This window comes from Mizuhopecten yessoensis, unplaced genomic scaffold (genome assembly GCF_002113885.1).
Source record: "Mizuhopecten yessoensis strain PY_sf001 unplaced genomic scaffold, ASM211388v2 scaffold11101, whole genome shotgun sequence".
In the NCBI taxonomy this organism is placed as follows: domain Eukaryota; kingdom Metazoa; phylum Mollusca; class Bivalvia; order Pectinida; family Pectinidae; genus Mizuhopecten; species Mizuhopecten yessoensis.
Genome location: NW_018408880.1, coordinates 2392432 through 2416541, shown reverse-complemented (window position 1 = coordinate 2416541; position 24110 = coordinate 2392432). Strand labels below are relative to the sequence as shown.

The 24110-nt window shown below is 32.9% G+C and overlaps 1 protein-coding gene across 1 annotated transcript in view; it reads right to left on the bottom strand.

Annotated features, from left to right (window-relative positions):
* Positions 1-6728, bottom strand: part of LOC110465783 (transcription factor GATA-4-like) — an 88026-nt gene extending 81298 nt beyond the window's left edge. The window contains exon 1 of the mRNA XM_021521866.1: positions 6554-6728. The gene's annotated coding sequence lies outside the window, so the exon portion shown is untranslated. The remainder of the gene's footprint in view (positions 1-6553) is intronic.
* Between the last annotated feature and the right edge of the window lie 17382 nt (positions 6729-24110).

Here is a 24110-nt window from a genome sequence, read left to right as displayed (position 1 = left end):
ACACATTGAAACTGCAAGAATGTTTTCATATTGATAGCAACGTGGTAAATAGAAAAGAAGATAAAATACTAAACAAAAATGAAAAACTCAATCTTACACAAGTGCTTAACAACAAAAATAAGAGGATTTCTTTGAAATTTCACTTTGTTAGTATAAATACTTTACTCAGGAGAACGAACGATAGTACATTCATTATATTTTGTAAATGATCAGAAATACTTCAACGTGATAATGTAACGTTTCTAAACGCCTGACACCCTATCAACCTCGTATAAAACAATTACATTATGTATATTTCCTCTATCTCATATTTCAATAAACGTGTCTCTCCATTCCCTCTATTTCCTTCCATCAATAATTGTCCCGTTCGATTCATTCTCCTCACTCGATTCCTAGACTCTCATTGTTGATGTCTCCCTTCTGCTTTTCATTTTTTATTCTCCGTCACGTCCCTCACATCGTCTCCCTCTCTCCCTATACTTCTCTGCTCCTATTACACAATTATTACCCCCCCGCCCCCCCCCCCCCCCCCGATGATTTCCGTCCGTCGTGCATATGCATCCTTTATCTCTCTTTCTTCTTCAAATATTTCACTCTCACTCAAACATCCTTATCATTGCACTCTAATCCTCTCATGTTCTTCTTTTCTACATTATTTCCTCAATCTCTCCTTTCTCCGTTGAATCTTCCTCTTTACCCTCAACTCCATCTCACCCCCGTACACATACTGATGAATTCACTGACCAAAACGTATTTAATTAAAAAGAATGGCCAACGCCGAGCACATGAATTATTTGATAATATGGCGCTATCTTATGAGGAGATTTTTATCATCTATATCGAGTTCAACAAACTCGTTGAAACAGATGAAATCTCACTTCTCTCAAAGATAGCTGGCGACAGTATGTATATAAATACTATTTGTAGTCACAATATGTTTACTGCCTGGTGTTCCCCGCTATTTTACATCTCGATGGGAAAATGCTACACAAAAACTGTTGATATTAAAAAATAATGATAAAATAATAGCATTAAATCGTGAGAAAATAAAAGAATATTTGGTATTGTCCATCATTTCATATTTTTTGGAAATGTTTAGAAAACGGGAAAAGTTAAAGATATTAACAAGATAACGAACACGCTTCACAATGTGACATAGCATTTGATAGTATTATTAAAAGTATTATTATAACCTGCTTAACGGCCCATCAAAACAGGATAGGTCATTAGAGCCAATAAATGGCAGACAAAAACAAATGCAAAATAAACAAACAAAAAAAACCCGTAAAGGTAGAGGATAAACGTCAACTTAAATATAAAAAGTAGCTATGGTGATTCATATTTTATCAAAAAGACTGACAGCTTTCAGAAAGTTTAAATTGTGGAGACAACATAATAAAGCTATATCATAAGGCTACGGTTAAACACGTATTTTATTTTACACTGCAACAACAAACCATGATATTTACTCTTAGTATCCAACGATCAAGGTCTGACGGAATGGGTTACAAAATTAATTAACGTGGCATATGTGAACGAATATTTCTTTTGCACGGAAAAAATATACATTTCAATTACTGAGAAATGAAGTGGTATTAAACCACAAACTGTCAAATAAATTACCTCTACCATGGGAGGAAAGAATGAGTATGCTCTGAGAAATATTGATCAACAAGGAATACCCAATTTCAGTCATCCTGTTTTTAACTTATCTGTTTTGCCTTCTTCATTAAAACTTGAAATACTTTCAACGATAGCATTAAATCTATGCTCTTCTTTCAAATAAGCTGTAGTATAAACCGAAACCCATTTACTATATACGTCGAGACAGAAAACTAAACATGATCATTTCCGTGGCAAAAGAATATAAAATGCAATTGAATAAAATGTGACTGCCATTGTTTTTTGAGTGTCATTCGAGACAGAAATGTAAACATAACTATTTCCATGGCAAAAGAGTCTAAACTTCAACTGATGACTATTATCTATGGAGTGCCAGTCATATACGTATGCCCGTAAACTATTGTTTAGATACTAACTTAAATATGCAGGTAAGAAGTTGAATGTTGAAATCTAACTTTGTATACAAATTGTTAGACACAAGGAGACACGTTTAATTTCTATGAGATCCAGCAAATACCTTGATTTTGATCTAGACTTACAAATGATGATTTTAATTTCTTTTCTTCTCAATGATTCGTAATTGAAATCATCTGTTTATTGATAGCGGATGACTTCATAACTTGTAATAACATTAGCCAAACCCTTTAATACAATAGTGATCAATATCATTTATGCTTTAAATCATGTGTAGTAAAATTGTAACCATATCAATTTCCTTTTAAAAAATAAACTTAATTCATTCACAAAGCACTAACCAAATTGTATTTAAGGATTAACTTGAATATACATGAAAAATATATTCAGGTCAAACCTTATAATTTAGTCTACTATACACAATCCATGTGGAAATCCTATTTCATTGATGGACTCTTTTGTCTTAGAATTTACTACGTCGCTGTTTTGGCCAATCAAAAGCGACGTTACAAACGGCGACGTCATTTTTTATGTTATGGGCTGATAACATAATTTTTTAAGCCAATGAAAATGCTTGTTACAAGCAAAATTATATTATAAAACTATAGAAATCATTTTTTATATTTTGACTAAGTGCTACTGAACAGACTTGAGGAGCTTTTGCAATGGATATTTATATGAATCTCGACCATGTCTTAGGTATAGGTGTATGTGATCAACTGTATCAAACAGTTAGCTGATTTCTTTTTGTTTATTTTTACATTTTTGATACCTGGAAATGGTGCCCAAGAAGCAAAGATGAATTTCGAAATTGCTCTGCCTAATATATTACAGCTAATTCGTTACATTATATTTTGTCCAACATACCAGACCCTAGAAAGGAATCTCTAAGTTTCGTGTCCATTTACTGGACTGTGTCATAGGGAACGATTTAAACATTTATAATAACGTAAAGTAAAATAGTTGCAACTGATAAAATGTTGTTTTCAACACAATAAAGGGCTTTAGAATTCACAAGGGTAACTATTAATCTAAGTTTCAAAATAGTGGATGTTTTGTGAAGGATAGGTATTATGTATAAAATGAAAAGTAAACACGAACCCTTCCATTTTGCCAGATCGTGTATCTTTTCTGCGTATATCTTAATAGCTTAATTCTTGTCTATTTCAACATCAAGGTGTTAATTTATTCTTATTATGAACCGTATCCACATGTATGTGAACAAACGAGTGGAATTGTTTTTAAAATTTTAAATCCCATTATTGCCATAGACATTGCTACACAATTATGATTAAGGAAATAATAAGTGCGCAACCGGAAAAGTAAGTCGTGAGTGAACGAAATAACAATGATGCATCACCACAAGCTTGAACTAGCTTTAAACGATGCCACATCAGCAATTCAGCAATTCAACACCTAATTGATATGAGAAGAAATAGTCCATGTAAACATCTGAACAATAATAGAAATGTTCTATTGATCACAATAAGGTGTATAAAAAGTCAAAGAATTGAATAATATTTTTCATTATTTTTGACTTCATATTTTATCGTATACTATTGTCTTATCACACATATTATATTCCAATGCCAATAATTAATTGTAGCTTTCAACTCTGCAAATAGTAATCGGAAAATACAGCATTACCTCTCATGGAATAGGAAAATTAAATAGGTTGGTGATTCACGGAAAGCGTACGGTACATTTAAAAACATTTAAACAAAAATGCAAGAGACGGAATAAATGTATGCACAACCAAAATGACATAAATAAATCTAATCTTGTGCGTTCACGGTATTCCCTGGCTATGCCTATAAGCCACGAAATAAGAGACAAAGAATTTGACGCGGTTTATATCAGAATATAAAATCTGCCGAGTGTTTTGGGGTCTGCATACTTGAGATCAACACTGGAGTTTGCCTTCTAACACCTTTAGACCCCAAAACTGGGAGATAGGGGACATGGCTAAAAGGGGGACTGGGGAAGAGAATATGGGGATAGATAAGGGGAGTATGGGCGATGCGAGATCTCTAGATAGGGTTCATATCAGATTTTAGGTAAGTTTTCCACTTTAGTAATCCCCAAACACATACTGTCTAATTGATAATTATCACAGCACACCCGGCCCGGGTCTCTCCGTGGACTACTTACTTAGTAAACATGGAAATTTACATCCCGTACTCCGCGCACTTGTCAATTGCACGTGTTCGGATGTCAATCAAACTCACGTGCAGTCTTCAGATTATTATATTAAACATGCACTTGTGCCCGATATGGCATTTACCGCACACATTTAAGACACTTTATTTTTTACAATCTTTTCTTTGACATGCGAATTATTATCTTTGATTTTTTCCCCAATTTCCTCTCGTTTATATCTTACAAGATCATGAAGTTGCATCATTACGACCATAAATACATCATATATGATATAATGATATTTAAATGGAAAAAAAAACCTTTCATAGAGATCATATCATTATCATGTTATAATATAATCTAGCTCTAAGAACAAAAATCGATAAAATTAATTAAAATGTTTCAACCTAAAATGTAAACAAACGAAAATAATATCAATATTTTTCTTTATAATTCACCGTTTTTCGTTCCACATATTGTATTGTAATAGTACAAACAGTTGATTATAATATAAAAGTTGGTTACAAGTATTTACTCTTTGTCAAGGCGGATCAGGCGTTTACAATATTGACAAACACCTGATTTTTGTTTATACATAACTGTTCTCTAACTAGGATCAAAGTTATCACCGCTGCTTTAGTTTATACATGATTTTAATTTTCTTCATTTGATAGTAAAATGTATTCTCCTTATTTTTTGGCATATTAAAAAATGCAAAAATTATTATTCGAGTTAAAACGAATGTCTGAGCAAAGAATTTGTTGAAAAATATATTTGCATGATTTTTGAATATAAAGATGAAATATTTATGAATATGAATATATCACATGATTTATGAACATAAATCACGTTCAATTAATTATTTTTTCACTGATGTAACCATTAAACGTTTGTAATAATAAGAATTTGTCCAAGTACAAATTAATAAACTTGAACTTTAAACAGTTAACTTTTATTGCTTACAAAGTAGCGATCAAATTATTTGTAAAAAGTTGCAAAAATATAATGTCTAAGGCGTTTAATGAAAATTTAATTCTAGACTGATAAAAGGGATTTTTTGAAAAAAAATCATAACAAGTATTAAGAAGGATTGGGCATAAAGATTATGATTACATATTATACCGAATTGGTTATCATCATGGTCGTACCACAGGTTTATTATCAGTACATATATGAACATATTGTTGTATATGAACTAATGAATATGATAATATGTTCATGTTTGTGTCTTGATAGAGAGGTTCATTGACATTCCTTTGTCAACACTGTCGCTTTTACGTCTTTGTTTTCATATTATACGGTATTATATTGTATACTGCACATGTGTACACATACCAGGTTGTGTTGTTGACTGTGGTGGGTACACAATACAAATTAACAACACTGTACATCACATCTCTATCAGCGGTGTTTAATGTGGAGGCTACTTATACGTGTAGTGTCCGTATTATTATTATTATTATTATTATTATTATGTTTTAGTGTAATTTAACGTTAATTAACGGACTCCTGGGAATATAAAATATAGATTTACTTACACAATGTAAATCCATAGTATACGTATGTTTATCATCTATATTTACAATATATCTATGAAGACATTTATGTTTTTTATTTAGATATAACAAAGAATAAAATTAAATTTAAATCTATGTTTTCAGTTTTCTGAGCCCTGTGAGGGGATGAAAAACCGAGAATTGAGTGAAGAAACGTTCAGGACGGGACAAAGACACTCCTCTGTAAAACAAGGCAGCCGTAGATATTGTTAACGTCAGGAACATCTTCAAAACAACATGAGAAGATATTGATTTCATAGGAGTAACAAATTTTTGTTTTGCTTGTTTATTTTGGTTTCTGCGTCATCGCAAACTACTATCGGCCAAGTGACGAGAGAGAATTTCCAGCTTTACCGGTGAGTATGTTTTCGTATATAAACTGTCCACAGCGATTAAAATTGGAAATATTATATACTTTTCTTTATGCTATATTACGTTAAATGAATCTGTTAAGTCATATTGTCTGTCAACAAAACAATCACTCCTCTCAAAAACACGCATCCCCTCCCCCGCCAGAAATTCCATATCTGTGAGATCAAACGTCTTTAAGGTTTTGACATATACCAGAGAATGACAAAATTATAAATAAGAGATGTTTCAGCGTTCATGAAATGTATATCAATTCTTAGATAACGAGATTAAGGTAACTGATAGCGGCGAAAACACGAAACAGACAAAAATGACGGGTATTCAAAAATGTTGAAAAATATGCAGTTATATTTAAACTTTAAAGTCACAATCTGGTAATTAAATAGCTATAACGTTCTCTTTAGGTCCAGGAAAAAAGCATGCGCTCGAATATAAATATCATATGTACTCACATATCGAGTGGAGACCGTTTCTGACGCACAGATATGACAGGTTGGCCGCTGATTAAGTTACACATGAATACCAAAATCCCACAAAACATTTTCCTGAACACATATTACATACATGTTCAATTTAACTCTTCTACACACAATTTAACCCGTTTGCCAAGCAACCGCTCAGGGTTAAATGACATTGGGAAATCTCGTCAAAACTAATATAAAGAGGGAGTTATCATTTGTTAGGAGATATACCAAGGGCTCTAGTAACACGATATGCCGATAGCTAGAAATAAACTTGGACAAAATAAGATATATTTTGATAATTCTATCGGCTACTGCAGAATTATAATAAAAGTTTGTCAGTTTGATGATAACATGACTGAAATACCCCACCACTAGTCAAGATACACTTAAAACTTGTGTTCCAAAGGCACGCTATATCAGTATAGATAGAGGTTCTTGCCTGATACAATACGGGGTGTTTATCTATACTGGGGTTCGAGTGAACATGGATTCCCGGTATATCTGTCCCCTGACAGAACAAAAAATAATCTTACATTTATCTGTGTTCGAACCGTCTATGTATATACAGTGTACAGGGTATACATAATTCTTCATCTTGATACGGCGTCGCTGTACATGTATTTACGTATCCGTTCTTGACAACGCATGTATAGTTAACGGTTTTATCTCAATGCAAAATAATTAAGTGCAACGAACTTGAATAGAAGTTTATATCAGTAAGGTAAACCTAGCTGTGATCCAGATAAACCACACGGAATAGTTTGATTACTGTTGCTGGTTTTAATAAGGATATATTTGTTATTTTTACATTGTATTTCTGGGATTATTAATTATTTGTTTATTTTGTTTGTGTGTGTTATTAAAGAAAGGGAATAACTTTGAAATCTCATGGAAATTGAACACAGTTGGAATTATTTCCATTTTGGTTTCTTTCCAAAATATTCAGAATTTGATATGCATATATCATGTTATATATATATTAGTATGCAAGCATATCATATGTATACCCATTATAGGTAAGAATGGATCACAGGTACTATTTCAATTTATAGATTATGAAGATTTCATTCAGTTATTCAGACGCAAGTATGTCACAAGAGGTCATCATGCAGATATAATATGAGACAGGACTGATATGGACAATTGATACAGTTACTGGTAGGAACATCAACACCAAACATTGATTCCCAGTAACCTTAACAGAAATATATATAACATACACACACGGTGTAAATAAATATAACTACTTTAAAAATAAGCCTTAACAAGTATGTTTCAATACATATGTAATAGGCAATCACACCTTACATCATCTACAATACACTCATGTCCTTATTATTTTATAACTACGTCTTTCAATCAAATGACGACACTTAAACAAAGCTATACTGATATTTTATTAGAATTTCATCTTCTAAATAAAACATAACGCATATTATACAATGTCATAAAAGCAACATTCGTTTAAAAAATTGCAAGCAGCCACTCAAAACGTTACGCGAGACTACTAACTGTAGGTCTAAAATATTATACAAGTCGAGACATGACAATGAGAGTCATTATTGTAAAGCAACAATATATATTATATCGTTTAAAAAGAATATAACTCATGTTTCAGCTATATTTTCATTGAAAACATTATAAAAAATAATATGTTATTTCCATACTAATGATTAAAAGGAAGTGCGTTTTTGATTCATTTTTTTCTTTCGTTGAAATATAGACTTTTACACTGAAGAGAATATAAGTGATTCAAATTCTTTACCAATTTATATAATGAGGCTTGGTAAGGTATTCGATTATAACCTTCATTAAAAATCATCATAAATTAACTGCTGAAACCTATATCATTATTATCATTTATATTAAATGCTATATCGTACATTATATACTATGCATTAAAATATATAATGTACTGTTACATCAATTACTATAACATTAAATATTATATAAAATACATTTATATCTATAACGTTAATTAAATACTTTAACATTTATTAAATATTGTAACTACTGTTGAATATTATAACATTTAATTCTATAATATAATTTCGTACTTTAACGCACATTAAATCATATACCATACGTTAAACACTGTTTCGTACATTATAACTTTAATATACATAAACTACTGTGTCGTACATTGAATACAATAAAATACAGTAAAATAACTACTGTGACGTACATTTACAGCTATAACATTCAGTAACTACTGTGACGTACATTTACAGCTATAGCATTCAGTAACTTCTGTGACGTACATTTACAGCTATAACATTCAGTAACTACTGTTACGTACAATAACTGCATTAATAGTCAGTGTACATTTACAGCTATAACATTCAGTAACTACTGTGACGTACATTTACAGCTATAACATTCAGTAACTACTGCGACATATATTTACAGCTATAACATTCAGTAACTACTGTGACGTACATTAAAAACGATAACATACAATAACTATTGTGACGTACATTAAAGTGTTATGACATAATCCATTCACTCTTGTGACGTTCATAAAGAACTATAACATAATACATTAATTACAGTGACGTTCTAAATAAACTATAACATGCAAACATACATTCAATATCCAATATGCGTTAAACATTTTAACGTCAAGTTACAAAATATGAAAACAAAAGGAAACAAAAACAAAACAAAACATGGTTAAATCTAATTAAATAGAACACAGGTTTTTAATGCAGATACCATTGAAAAAATATTTTTAAAAAATGCAGCATTTCGGAAGGGTTAGCGTGGTATTCTTATTCATCGACGATACCCGCCATATTAATCCAGGACGAATCCAAGACAAGTCGAGGACGAATTTAAGAATAGTCATGTCCTCATAGTTATAACAATTTCTTGTGTGCCTTCCAAATCTCTTATTAATCATATAACCAATTTCAAATAGACGGGGTCAGGTTCTTAGTGTGACACTTTGGGAAAAGGGATCGAAATCACACTACGGTAGTGGATAGGAGATGGTAGTTAGCTGTAGTAGTATCACAGTTGATAACACTGCTTATACATCATTCTGCCTTGTATATTATGAATTTATATTAAAATGTATCTAATAGTTTCATTTTCTACAGATAGTTTGATATACTATCACCGTTTGTGATAGTTTACAGCAAAACTATTAAGTTTATTTGTATCGGAACAGGAATCACAACAAACTATTTACATTTGTTTTGTAGGTGTGAAAAACACCCTTTAGAAATCGAAATGACAAATGAGAATGTTTTGCACATGTCGACAAGAATGTCTGTCTTGTCTGTACATCTGTATATGGAGTTAACACGTACAGACGGCGATGTCGATGGTTTTTGTTTGGGAAGAGGGAGGGGGGTTCGACATAACAGAAAGACATGAAAATATGTTCACTTGCAAAAGGAATACACGGCAACCAATTTACTCCTAATATCGATGACGCTTTTCCAGGAACACTCCTATCACAGAAAAATGTACGATATGTACATATTCTATGCCATCCTTTCTACCAACCTTCTTACAAATCTTGTTGTAAATAATGTAAAAGTTGTCGAACATAAGTCATACTGATCAGATAAATAACATTGTTAACATATTGTTAAGAATTTCCCAGTGATTGTTGTATTTTGATTCTAATACCTTCAACAAGGGAATAAACACATAAATAATTATATTATAGCAAAGTATCATAATTTTGTAGAACCGTTTATTTTCATTGTTGCGAAAACAAAATATAGTAGCTATGCTATTTAATTTCTTCCTTTTTTACTTTTGTCACAATTTGCTCCAACTGTCTCTCTTTATTCCCTATTGTCCCAAGTTTACGTTTCGATTTTTTTATCAGGTTATGCAAACGAGCTTTGAAAGAAGACTATTATATATATATCAACTTTATTTACAACAATTATGATACAAGTTATTTCAAGACTGTTAGGTGTCAAAATCCTATATCGATACTATTGCTGGTATTAAATTCATGTATGATGTGATAAATATTATAACAAGTGAAGATTAATGGCAAATTTCAATATGAAGTAGCGAAATTGAGAATATATAATTTTGAACATTTGAAGTATGTAAAAAGCAAACTACAAAACCATAGAAAACATGCCTTCCAAACCTATTGGATTCTAATATAAACGCTTTTGCCAACATTCATTCGCTGAATATTTATTACTGAGCAAGGTTTGAATTCATTGTTCTTAGCTCTACCCGGATGTGCAGAACAGTCTACACACATAAATGTCCGGAATCCAGCACCCGGCATACCATTTTTGCTTATATACACCCGAGTGTCAAAAGCCACTCTGAATATAAATATGATACACAGCATAGGTTTGATGACAGTAATATCATAATGTTACTTACCATTAAAGTACGTCGTTATTGGTCCAGCCTGGGAAATACTGTCGACTTCATATAAATGAGTTTTCGTTTTGTCTTTCAACACGTATTTGGCAGCTAAATACAGACATGATTGCTCTTCAGATTAACATGGGAACCGACCTTGTATCATGTAAAAAAAAACGTGATGGGGAGAGTGTTATTGTTGTAACTGATGTTGGTCTTTGTGTATATTATTTTAATTGATCTGTATAACGGTATCTGATCGCAAAGTGACACGTTCAGGATAAAAGTTAGGTTTAAAATATGAATACAATTTTTAAAGTATTCAATTTAATAAAACATTATATCAACATTAGTTGTTACTTTATCAGCTTTACCTTGGGAGTAAACGATGTTACGTCATGTAGTAATTGAAATTAGCACGTGCGTGACACTTAAGCCCCGCCCATTTGTAATTTATCAAATTGTAGTCTCGTTTTCATCACGACCTTGCGTGACTTTGTAAATTATTGCCGCTGTCAGCCATAATGGCGCCCGAGGCAGCAAATCTGTATAAAATACCATCCCTCCACCGAAAATCCCCGCCTACGGTGAAAAATTACGAGGGCCCGAGCAAAACTGCCGAAAATTGTTTTCTAGATGACAGGGTGAGGCTGTGGAAATCAAAATATATGAGGAATACCCATAAAACGTGAATTAAACTAAGACGGCTGTTAACAGCTGTTCCATTTACCTCCCTAATTAATCTCCCACGTGAACGGCCATTTTGACACCCCGAGTGCCTCGACCCAATCTCGCCCTATCGTGCTTATCTTTAAAATTCTGCATTTATCTGAGCTCGTGGGGAGGAGGAGATGCTATTTGGATACATTTGCCTTGTTCCCCATACTTGAGTATGCTTACCGCGCATCTTAAAAAAAAAGTGTTGTTCACGCGTACTCCCAGGGATCCTTTATCAGACAACTTGCTGGTGTATAGAAAATGAAGACTGATAAACAAATGTCTTTTATGAATTAAAATCTGATTACATATTTTTTATTATTCATTCTATGAAACGTTGCGTCTTTCGAGGACTGTTGATGAATAAATAACAGTTGTATGTCACAAGCATTTTAATTTTGTTTTGTAGTTAAACATGAAATAAATGTGTGGAGTGCTTCTGAAACTACTAGTAAGATAGATACTCAGGGAAATAATTCGCCAACCTACCCTCTAACCCCTAGTTAAGAGGCCTCAAACTTTCCATAAACATCGCCAATGAAACCAAATATTCAAAAGTGCCAGAATCAGAACAAAATAGCATTTTACTTAGTAAAAAAGCAACATAAGATTACCAAAAAGTCTGCAAATCCATAATTCAAACTCAAAATCGATAAAGCTGATGACAAATAAAAACAAAGACAGAATTTACACGGTGACCCTTGAAAAAATACAAGGACAATAAGACAAAGAGCTGTAGGAGGGTAATCGTCTTCTGTTTTATCGATGACACCTACCATGTAAATCTAGGTCAAATCCAAGTTATTTTCACGACATCATACTGATACATTTGTACTCACGTAAGGACAACAAAACCACACTGCACACTAACGAGAATGATGTAACCTATCAACCTTGATATCGCACACAGCTATAGCACATTGTCCTATGTGATCATGATGGCGACTCTAGAAGTGGTCACAATTATAAAGGTGAAAAAAAACATGCATAGCCTGTCACACTATATACTGTACACATTGAGTCTCATGTAAATCCTGTTATATTTATATGTATTTTTAATTAGTCACGCGCATAGAGATGACGTGGTCTCGGTACTGTTTACAATCCTCAGGGATTGATCAAAACCCAAGAACTTTGTCAAAAATATTCTTCCAATTTTAATCATCAACTTACATTTCATTACCACAAGAAATTTATTAAGATACTGTTTTAAAATACTGACAAAAACAGCAAGCAATAGTTATAGAGGCCGAAGGTGAAGATGAACATTGGTGAGACTAGGCTAGTTTATTCTGGATAGATCATATCTGAAGTCCACAACTGACATTTAGTTCACATACACCTTATGTTTCATGACCTAAAACCAAATAAAAAAGCCACTGCCCATGGACAAAAATGACAATAAGCACAAAACGTCAACTTTATTGTAAATGTTGTTTCATGCCATTTTTTGAGTCTAATGTTGTGTTGTTTGTTGACAGATGACGTCATTGTTGTCGTTGTTTACCTACCACCAAAAGTTAATCTTTGATGTTTGTTTATCGGTAATGCTGCCCTGTGATCATTAGCGGGTACATCTCAAGACATCAGGTGTTAGTTGGAGGTCAACAGAGGTCATTGCGCATCCGCAACAAAGACCATGGCACCACCTAGCGGTGATTAACCTTGATGCCTTGGATGGATACACACCTTGAAAGGACTTTTTTAACTACCTACTTTTATTTTTTTATTTCGATCAGGTGCCAATTTATAATGTAGCACTGTACTGTATGGTGTCAGCGAGGGAATGCCTCATTTGCGCCTCGTCAACAGAAGAACTGCTTATCTGTCGAAGGTCAGAACCTTCGGAACTACTTTTGGTTTCATCAATTAAAGGTACATTTTGACTTTTGTAATTGCGACAGGAGCGAAATGTTTTAAAGAATTTAAATGAAAAAAGTTTCAAGCTGGTTGAGGTAATGTCTTAAAATTGAAAGGAAGGTCGGGTCATTAGTTCCGGAATTTGGCAAGCACGTGCTTCATGGGTCATGTAGATAACAGTACTGTTACCTCAATCGCAGTCAATGGCAAATGCCATATTGCGCAAGACATACAGATCGACATTCCTTCCCCCTCCAATCCCTAATTTGATGTCACTGTCCAAATCTCTGTTTGTTAACTTGTATACACTCTCTCATTTCATTTACCTTAATTTCTTCTCCTGCTATTATCTGTTTATCTGTCTTTCTCTTTTTTCTTCTCTCCTTTCTGTCTTCTTTCTTTTTCTTTCTTCTTTAATTCTTTCCCTCTTTCCTTTGTTTTTTGTTATTTTCCCCCCTTTTCTACTCTTACTTGGAATCCTTTCTTTTCTGTTCTATTTTTCTCGAATAAGAATAAGATGAAGCTATGTGCACAATTTATTAATCCTAAATTACACAAATTGATCCGAGATGCTCTACCTTAAATAGGAACATTTTAATGATGGATTTCAAGATAACCGTGAACAGATGATAGATATTTTACGGTGTTCAGAAGTTTTGAATTACAATTACCAAATTCAAAATGTTTGATTGAAAATTTAAGTATTGATTAATAATTGTTTCACTTTAACGAGGTGAACATGACTACCGCTGAAATGGACATGTTAAAAGAGTGTTTAAGTTAAAGAATACTTATTCATTTGAAATGTAAAAGTTGTAAACATTTAGATTTAAAAATTCTATATAATTACTTTTTTTAATCAATACGGCTTTTACTAGCGAATTTCGAAACTGAATCCTATTCTGTCACTCGTCTATAATTCAAAACATTTTTCTTTGAAATCATTGCCGAAATAAACACAGCGTTTAACGATATGAAGAAATACATCCAGTTATCGTGAAATCTCATCCACGCGACCTTTGGAGTAAGATAACGTGACCTGTGCGAGATTTGTTTCCCTGTTTGGCTCTATGCTTGACATTGAGATATAAAAATATAAACTTTCTCACCAGCAGAGAGAGAAACCAAATCTAGTTATGTAAAAGTTTCGCTGCAGTGTTTAGCAGTTTATGTTCCAGTTTGGTCTTGCATAATATGATTTAATAAAGTATACACATGTTTTTGTGCAGAAAAAATGTAGAAGTTATCGGTATCACTAAGTGAAGTTTATTGTATAATAATGACATGTTAGTGTGTTTCTCACCCTCACGATAAGTCAAAGATACACAATGCCAACAGGTGGACCGTTTGACACTACACAGAGCTTTGAATCAGAGTGGTGACAAAACGTATCCTTCTGGTTCAAATTCGATCATAAAAGTTCAAAAAATTGCTGACATGAGAATACCATTTCATCACGTAAATAAGAAACTGATTTAAAAGTGACCTTATTGAAACAATAAATATATGCAGACTTCATGCAATTAAAGAATGATGGAAAAGATATTGCGGCACTTTTTGACACGGTAACAGTCATGAATTTTGCAAACATTTTCACTAATTTTGCGTTTTATTTCTCAACGCGACAATCTGGAAAAGTATATATATTGACAATAAAGTATATATATTGACAATAAAGTATATATATTGACAATAAAGTATATATATTGACAATAAAGTATATATATTGACAATAAAGTATATCAATCGCTGTCGCATTGTGAACGCGTGAAAATGGTCAAAACGCAAAATATCAAATACGGAGTATGATTCAAATGATTTCGAATATTTCAGTGGAATTTGTAAAATTAACGAAGTGTAAGTTGAAACATCCGAGCGTTGCATTCACTGGTTAGCTAATCAAACAGTTCATCGATTATTTAACTCATGACACATTTATTTCAACACCATTTGTCTTCAATTCAAGGTGTTTCTTTTTATATATATATAAAACCCGCTTTAAATTATAAAGTTTATATGTATACAAAACTGCCACAAACACATGCGATATATTTTTAATTTAAAACTCAATAAGAAAAATCTATGAGATTAGTGAAGAAAATTAAACACAAAAGGAAACTAAACCAAGTCAATACGAACCATGTAATATTGAAGGACAAGTATCTCCTTGGCCACAACGGACCACCGTAATAGTTTAACAATTCGGGAGAGACTGTCTGTCGCAAACGGTCTGTGACTTTGTGAGCAGGTATTCACAACGTTAGGATACGAATTTGCTAGAGTTAAATTCTTATGGATAGAGGCTGGAAGGTTTAGAAATGTAGCCTGCTCTAAAGTGTAAATCAGTTCATAACCAATATGATATTACTTCATAATACTTCAATATTTTCCAAAAATAATCAGCGGATGAAATTTTAAATCCATGAAGGATAAGCTACATCATTGACAAGGATTGGCAGTAATATTGCAGATTTTATTTTGAACTCTAGTTTTTATCATTGTACACTAACGTTGATTTACTACATACACTTGTTGATATTTCAGTATGATAAAATCAATGATGTTTGCATGTTCCTCATCGCCAGTGGACACAATTGTCATATGAAGGTGTGATAGCACTGTAAAGTTAGGTAATATATGCATAATGCCAAAAATGAATTATACTACGTCATACAATTATTTCGTCCTTTATGAGTCATCGGTGATACTAGAGGCAAAAAGGTGAAAATCAAAATTGGTCTAGAATACTTTTGAAACAAAAGAGGAAGTTTTTAAAACTCTATCATTCAACGAATTATAAGACTGATAAATTAAAAAACAAATGTGAGTTCGGACTAATTGAAAAAAGATTATTAGAGGCAAAAAACAAGTTGGAAATCAAATTTGGTCTCAAGTATTTTTGAAACAAAAGGGTATGTCCGTAAAATGCCAAATTATCTATTTTCAAAATTTTCAAAATTGGGAGGAGAACCTAATTTTCAATAAATAACGAGTAATGTTCAAATATGAGCTGAAGTCTTGAGTTTAATCGACAAACAAACAACTGAATCACATGTGTTGAATTGACACTAACATAGAAAGTTTGATATCTGAATGTCAGCGTAAGAGTACAGTCAGATATTCGCAGACTGTTATACACGTAATGGCATTATCTATGTTTGGTTTGAACTTTTCATCTTTCTAACAAACTAATGGCCTAAAAAAGAAAATTATGTGGTAAGGGACATGTTGCGAAAGATAAGTGTATATTCCATGAAACGGTAAGTAATTATATCATTATGGCAGCATTTATGAGGTTTTCACAATTTTGATTTTATCAACAATTTATTGCTTGTATTGCTTAACCTAAATGTTTAGACTGGACAATGATGTTTTGAGTATTATATCTATGTTAAGGGTGGTTAGATACGGTTTATGGTGAGCACAGTTTGAAACTATCCGAAGTCTTAATTTTCCAATCGAAAAAGAAACTTTCTAAACAGACTGTTTGTTTACACTACGCGTGCCAAGCAACAACTTATCACTCTGTCATTAATTTTATTTTTAAAGAATTTTTGCATTTTATTATATTTCAGACGATTGGTTGTCAGAATATTTTTTAAAGTCAGAAGAAATTCCATGTCATATTAACACATGACTATGACCATTGTGAACACATCACCATTGTAATTCTATTAAAACACATGCCGAGTTAGAAATGAATTATTTTTAATAGCAGCGATCTGAATAAGTATATGTTTTATACTTATATATCTGTTATATATGTGATGCAAGTTCCACGACTCATAACAGTTTTAAACAGGACAGCGAACCGTCAAACCAATAAACCATTTTTCTTTATAGCCTATTATAGCGAGTTTGGATCAAAAGGGTATCAAAACTAATGATAAAATCCCGCATATATAACATTCACTATCGTCCAGGCCGTTCATACAAGGTATTTTATCATGGCTTTTTCTAGATATGGTCTTTATTACATATGTTTTTGGAAGATATTCAGGTTTTTATGTACACTCTTAAGGATTATAATCGACAAAACATCACTGTACAATAAGTTCTGTCGGCTTAACGTAGGCATAATTTTATGTGGAATTTTAAACTCTATCATCTATTTAATTATGAATTCTTGAATAACTTATCAAATAAACATTAATATTGCTGCCTTCGCCTTAATCTATACTAAACAAAATACTTACTTATATTAAAAGTCAACATCTTAAAATGCACACAAGGTGAGTATGCTAACTAACAAAAGTTGGGTGGCTAAGAGTGTTTTACTATAAGACATAGCGTCTCTTTGTAGTCGGTCTCCGCCATTTGAAACAAATCAGACCGCCCATACACTAATTAATTAATAAACGTTTTATTAATTTATTAGGCAAATAAAAACAGTTTTATGACATTGAATCCCGCAGGCTTACATATATTTGAGACAAAGGTCATTGTCAATTTGGTCGATTTTTTATAGTCCTAACAGAATATTCGAGTGTCAATATCATGTTTTTAAATTGTTTAATTAGAAATGATTTTTCTATTTCAAATTGTGTAGGAATGTTCGCATAATGGCGTTCTGTGTTTTGAAATGGACCATTTTTATTAATGGCTTTTAAATGATATTTGTGGTTACTTGCTTTTAATATTTTTATGTTTTACGATCATGTAAAACATATTCGTTACTGCTTGTCAAGCACGAAGAACAGGACACCACTGTACAGAGAAAATAGCATTACTGAGACTTGCCATCACTTAACATACTTTTAAAAGCCAATCCCAAAATCAAAAGACATTCCGAATAGATAGTGATCAACTAGTGTATATTGGAATACGAACGGGCTGAAACGCATTCCCCATAAAAATGGGATTTCAGATTTATGTACCGAAGACATATATAAAAAAAATGAGATAAGGAAATAGCATGGTGCCATTTTGACACAACATCTGTATACAAATGTATCACCATAACATACCTAATACAAAAAGGGAAGAGAGAGCTTCATAACGGAACAACGTAGGAGGCACTAACATACAGAACCGACTTCCGCCATTACATATCCGGAAAATCTGTATCATTATCTAAAAGCATCTACATTCAGATAGATATGGCATGCTGTGTGCAGACCGCTATCACAGCTGTTATAAGTAAAGTCGGCCCGATATCGACGATAACTTCAGCATACGGGGAAAATTTATTGAAAGTTTGACGGTTGATATTTAGATATATTTTTTTAAAGCTAATTTTCAGTTCGTTTTTATTTCAATTTCCCAGTGTGAAGAAAGAGGTAGTTTAATGGCTCAGTATCATTCCTCTCGTATTCGTGAACATCGGACAAAATGTGTCTATAAAGTCATGTCGACAAGTACATCATACGCTTCATATAAGTTTGTGCTTGTTTTACAGTATAATATTTGACAGTTGTATCCAAATACATTATCGTTCCCGTAGAATTGCATGGCATTTTCTGTATCTTCCACTTAAAGGATATCAAAGAGACACTATTTTAGTATTTACAATAAAGTGCTATGTACAGTTAATTAGTTTGGGTCTTTTTTGGCCCCTAAATCCATCGAAATTAAAAATCTTCAGTAGAACTTTCAAATGACTGTTTCTATAGCTTTGAATACTTCCCCGGTACTACATGTAAACAATTATTTGTGTTTTCAAGTATGGCGGCCATGGTCACCAGTTAATATTTGCATACATTAAGATAATTTGAATATTCAGTCAATTTTGAAAGGTTTTCAACTAGTTTTTCTCTAAGCTACCATAGAGCGCACTCTTGAACAATTTTATGTTTCTCCTAAAGATGTATTACAACGTGCATACGCATTATCCTTTGATATTAAGTTTGTTTAAGCATGCGCTCTATAGTTTCCAGGAAAAAACTATGGCAAAATATGACTATTTTTTTTCTTTTCTAATTTATGTAAATTTAAACTTTAATTAAAAAGACAAATACATAGTTTCATGAAGTATTCAAAATAAAAGAAACCGTCGTTTGAAAGTGTATTTAAAGGTTTTGAATTTTGATGCATTCGGGGTCGAAAAAACGCCCAAACCATACATAGTCCTTTCCTCACTTTCCATTATTATATTGATATCAGTAGTAATTTTCATAGTCTTTCTGTCGACATTAATCATTGTACATTATATGTTGTATAATAACAATGCAACAATCAAAAGGACTTTTCATTCATTTTGTTTTCCTTCTAAGGAGGTTTACTGAATACACCACAAGTGTCTTTTTATCTCTTTTGTAGGAAAATAATAACGTATGTGCGGTGTTGAAACCATACGTAGTACTATGTTCTACCCAAGACATACGTCATTTTTGTTTACTGTGATTTGGCTCTACATCTCGTCTGTAATGAAAGTATTATAGATATAGTTTGTCAAGCTTAAACAGATCGATTAAGAACGAAATGCTAGATATCTTCATAGTAATGAAATTTCCCATCATGAAAATCAATATTGAATTTTCCTATACAACATAACGAAACTTTGTTTTTGCAACTGCTTTAAGTTGATTTAATTGGTACCATTATACAGTTGATAAACATGAACCTTTTATAAGAATATGTTTTATTACTCGCCAGAAAACTAAGAGATAATTAAATATTTTTTTGTATATGAAATACCATACCTCGTATTGCTTTAATAATAACAGTTTTATTTTGAAACATTACAGTTAATATACGTGAACTCGCCCTATAGCCGTGCTGGGTGCAAGCATTTTCTCCCCATGACAAGTGTATGTAACACAATAACCTTGTACATATTTGACAACAAAACATTAACTTTATTTATGTCCACGCAAGTTTGCCAAACACCATGTGCAATTTTCCTTTTCATCACTAGGTGGCGTCCTACAGCTACTTTGAGATTCACCTGTTGTCGCCCGCATCTCTGACGTATCGTTCTGATCTCAAACTGTGATAACAGCCGAGGAATATATAATACCAAAACAGGTGCGTCCTAGATCGTGCTAACAAAGAATCCGCCGTCACGTGTCAATCAGGGGACGTCACTCCAATACCGAATTTTCAGACTTATTAACTACAAACAACTTAATCAGCATTGTAACATATATTAACTCGTTACGTACATTTAGGTGATTGGACATATACATATTTGTTCTCCCATATTCCTGCTGCAGACGATGAGATGTTGTAAAAGGCTGCCGTAATTGGATACTTATATATATTATCTCTATTTGTATTTATTTCTACTTTTATATATCCACACGTGCACGTTTCACTTTCTGCTGTAATGCTTGAACCGTTCGTCTTACAAAATAATCCTTCCTAGTAGCATGTTCCTATTAAGAAAAGCCAAGGCATGCGTTTGAACCTGAGTAAAGCTATTTTACAGTGATGTTTGGGTTATGGGATTAACCAAACATCCAGCTACACCAGTGAATTGTTTTATCTCATTGTTATTTATTAGGATTTGATTGACTTTCAGTATTTCATGTCAATGTAAATTCTTAATTCTTGATAACACAGTAAGCTTTAGTCATACTTGATCTAAATGTTTACTACAACTGTTTAAGCAGTGTTTTGATGCATTGGCCGATTATCTTTTCCAGTCATCCGTTCGAAATGAATCCGGCTTTATTCCTATTCGAGCATCACTTAATATTGTATGATACCTCAATGACCATTTATGAATTTCGAGAGAGGCGGCTCCATAAACGTACCTTTGAGTTACTTCATCATTAAAGTCTTACTTTAATCGTAATCCCAAACAAACATTCATGTATAAAAAGTCCTTGCAGGTAGGGCGTAAGAGTTGTACCTGCTGCCCCAATTGCATGATCGTGAAAGGCGACTACGTTTGGGATCTTATCTTTTCTATTCTTTCTAAACAACTCACTTCTTCCCAATGTTTCCCTTGACAATGCCTCACTTTGGCCTTTAGATGAGCGTTTGCCCCTGTTAGGGAGGCTTTGGGTTCTGTCCCCTGGCCGAGACATACCAGAGTCTGTAAACGCTCAGCAATTTAGGAGTGGGACGACTGGTTCGCCCTTTGTCAGTATATTGTGACCGGGTGGGGTGTCCTGCTGGGTGTCTTCGGCAGTATGTTTCAGTGAGGTAGCACTATAAAGTCGGCATCAGTTCCGCGCTATCACAAGGAGACAAACACGAACATATCGCAGCCTCCCAAAACACACACGCATACACTAGTTTGTAATATCGTCCATTTCTACGGCACATTTTTCTTACAATAGCAGCTCGAAGTCCAAATGTTCCTTAATCCGAGTCGGTATTTCTTGACTCCGATGTCCAAACCATACTTCATGATAGTATGTTGTTGTGTTTGCAGAAAAAGCATGTGATACCATCAGCATTGTCTGCTTGTTTGTTTGTTTGTTTGATTTTGTTTAACGTCCTATTAACAGCGAAGGTCATTTAAGGACGGCCTCCCCTGTGTGCAAGATGCATGCGTGTAGTGTATGTGTGTGTATTTTGGGAGGCTGCGATATGTCTGCAAACACCATTACATTCCATGCTTGCAAATTGTACTAGACCTCCTAGATAACTAATAAATCTTACTTATACATTGTCCATTTGTTCGAAAGACGAATTAATACTTAACAATGTTTCTGTGTTACACTCTTTTCGAATTGCGGTTAATGATAAGTATAAAGAAACGTAACAAAAATCGCTTAAATAACATGTTATCACTGGTTCTGTTGGTTACTTAACCAAGTCATCACTGAACCTTCTTACAATCATTCTAAGTACCATTAAACCAGGGTGATAGTCATAGTATGACCCTATGTACTCTATAAGTGGGCACAAACGTTCTCCTCTAAAAATTGTATACATTATATAAAAAAAAACTGCTTAATAAAATATACTGAGGATGAAATCGTGAAAACAATTGAATTCCTGTTTGACAATATATTTGGTGAATTCACCGGCATGATTCCCAGCAGACAGTTGGCATTCTCATTGGGATAAACTGACTTCGCCGACTTTTTTTATATTAGGCTACACTTATCGTAACAGATAACAAAAACTTAGACCATTCATTAATTTTTGCTTTCAAATATATTGACATTGTGTTGTCTTTAAAAAAAAGAAAAAGATTTAGTGACCACGACGATCGTTAAAACCTCCTGAACTTGAAATCAATTACATTGTAGAACCTTAATTTATAACAAGACCAGCATGAACGACGTCCTACCAAGCTGTGTGATACAGGAAACTTATGGGATTTTTCGATCGTGAACCTGGCCTTTCCTGATAGTTACATCCCTGCTTCTCCCATCTATGATGCTTGCATGTCGCTGTTTTTTCCGATATCCACTGTCTTGTTATATTACCATGATAGATATGATGAATACTGCATTTGGACGGAGGATGCAAGTTGATCACACGTGCAGTTGAACAGTAGAAAATGTACAAGTTGTAGGGTCGTCATCACGATCTGATGATTGTCTACGTTTTTATAAGGCTCATATAAGCACCTCGTGGTTTGGTGTCAATAAGCTAGTTCTGACTCTGAGTACGTGAAATTACTAGTACTTGACCTAGGACGATGCAGTGTCGTCGATGAAAAAGAATACGCTTATAATCTCCTGGAACACCGGGTCTCATTTCGAGGTCTCTGTGTCAAAACTTCCTCTTGTTAATTTTTTGCTCTAGTATTGTCGATTTTGAGTGCAGATAAAGATTTGTAATATGACATATTTCAATATAACCTTTCGTCGTGTAAATCTGTTTGAGTTTGAACTTTTTTTGTTTATATTCAAATAGATTTAACCAAACAAGTCGTTTGTAGAATTAAAATTGAAAACACTTCCTAACATTATTTGTTTTTGTCTTTTGGTTTTTGTTTGTTGTTGTTTTGTTTGTTTTTTTGGGTTTTTTTGCTGTGTTTTTGTTTTTTTCACTTTTTTTTGTCTTCCATTATATTGCAACCATACACTCTATAATAGCATAATATCATAACAGATAAATGAACCTAAATGATCAACTGGGAAAAACTCTACATCGCCATTTAGTTTCCCTTAATTTGTTCAGGTTACTATTTTTAAGAAAACGATATTTCTTGACTTTTTATAGCTGTTTTTCTACAAATCAAGTCAAATGGTTATATGTAATGGTTGATTATCGTTATAAATCATTCGTGTTAATTAAAATGAACCTGGCTTTATTTCAATTTGAGTTCCAGTTAATACCGTATGATTAAACTGTTCTATATTGAAACATATAGAATGCTGCTTGAGTCAACGTATCTTAATTTGATAGAACAAATCATATATAATTCTATTCACTACGTTACTATCCCTAAAAATAAGCAATCTTTACATATACATCGTATATCTCATCTGTTTTTGTTCGTAGTAATATTTCACACACGTATGACATGGATAATGCATTAGCGATACACAAAGAATTCTATTTCGGATCTATTGTGTTAAACCAATTAAATTATGTTATCGCCGAAATCTACTCACACCAATTTCCTCGTCAATTCTTTTTATGTTGTTCCCAAGAGGTTATCCTATCTTAAACATCTGTTATCAATATCGAGATTTGATAGTTAATTCTTGAATGGACTAAAATCACTAGCTATCTTATCTGTGTTGTAATGTACCGTACAGTCACA